Raw genomic sequence first — 1,637 nt, 5'->3', positions numbered from 1 at the left:
AAAGTTGAGGAAGGCCAACTCACAGCTTTGGAGAAGCGCTGGTCTAGATTTCTTTGAGGCAAGCGCTAAAATTACAGTTTTGAGGCAGGTACTAAGTCCAGAAAACAGCTGAGAATCCAGAAGCTCCCAGATGTATGCAAGAGCTCTGGCTATGGCCTTCAAAAAATATTTTATGAGGTTGGAGAGATGGCTCAGACATTAAGAGCACTGATATTCTTCCAAAGGACCAGAGTTCAAATCCTACACAGTGGCTCACAACCATCTGTGACTCCAGTTCCAAGGCCATCTATTGCCCTCTTCTGGCCTCTGCAGGCTACACACACAGTATATAGACATGTGCAGGCAAATAACCATACACATAAATCTATAAAATGTATTTTATTACATCTATTTATTTGTGCATGGACAGGCTCCAAGCCACAGAGAAACCCTGTCTCGAAAAACCAAAAAAAAAAAAAAAAAGATATTCCATGACAAAACTAGATTTCACCAAAACCTAGCCACAAACCCAGACCTACACAAAATACTAGAAGCAAAACTTCAAACCCGAGGAAGTGGGCTACACCAACAAAAACACAGACAATTGATGATCTCATAAGAGCAAATCCTGAAGAAGAAAAAAAATGCACAAATTAACATCACCAACAATGAAAACTAAATTAACAGAGATAGCAACCACTGGTCATTAATATCCCTTAATGTAAATGGACTTAACTCACCCATAAAAAGGCACAGGCTAACAGATTGGATACAAAAACAGAATATATCCTTCTTCTGCATACAAGAAACGCATCTCGGTGACTTCCACCATGGCATACCGTCGCCAGGGCCAGAAGGTGCAGAAAGTGATGGTGCAGCCCATCAACCTCATCTTCAGATACTTGCAAAACAGGTCTCAGATTCAGGTCTGGCAGTATGAGCAAGTGAATATGTGGGTAGAAGGTTGTATTATTGGCTTTAATGAGTACCTGAACCTCGTATTAGATGATGCAGAAGAGATTCACTCTAAAACAAAGTCAAGGAAACAACTGGGTCGGATCATGCTGAAAGGAGATAATATTACTCTGCTCCAAAGTGTTTCCAACTAGAGACCATCAGGCGCTTGAGAAGTTGAAGAGGAAGTGCAGTGTTTTTAAAGGTGTCTTCTGTTGAGAGCATAGTCCAAAACATTTATTCCTGTTGTTTTAGTGGCCCTTATGTTATTATCGGGTGACAATAAATGCTGTGAGATTGTTTTTATTACAAAAAAAAAAAAGAAAGAAAGAAACGCATCTCAACTTCAAAGACAGACATCGACTCAGAGTAAAGGGTTGGGGAAAATTTACCAATCAAATGGGCCTAAGAAACAGGCAGATGTAGCTATCCTAATATCTAACAAAATAGACTTCAAGCTAATATCAGTCAAAAGAGACAAAGAAGGTCATTTCATATTAGTCACAGGAAAAATCCATCAAGAGAAAAATCTCAATACTGAACATCTATGCCACAAATACAAGGGCACCCTCATATGTCAAAGAAACACTTCTAAAGCTTAAATCAAACATTAAACCCCACACACTAATAGTGGGAGACTTCAACACTCCCCTCTCACCACTGGACAGGTCAGTCAGACAAAAAATTAACAGAGAAATAAGGGA

At 39.5% G+C, this 1,637-nt stretch overlaps 1 pseudogene; it reads left to right on the top strand.

The window, feature by feature from the left end:
- Positions 1–809: 809 nt before the first annotated feature.
- LOC101988683 lies at positions 810–1,259 on the top strand (annotated as a pseudogene).
- Positions 1,260–1,637: the final 378 nt, after the last annotated feature.

Source organism: Microtus ochrogaster, chromosome 5 (genome assembly GCF_000317375.1).
Source record: "Microtus ochrogaster isolate Prairie Vole_2 chromosome 5, MicOch1.0, whole genome shotgun sequence".
Taxonomy (NCBI): Eukaryota; Metazoa; Chordata; class Mammalia; order Rodentia; family Cricetidae; genus Microtus; species Microtus ochrogaster.
Note: the sequence above shows the minus strand (reverse complement) of the source record. Positions and strands in the feature narration are given on the sequence as shown.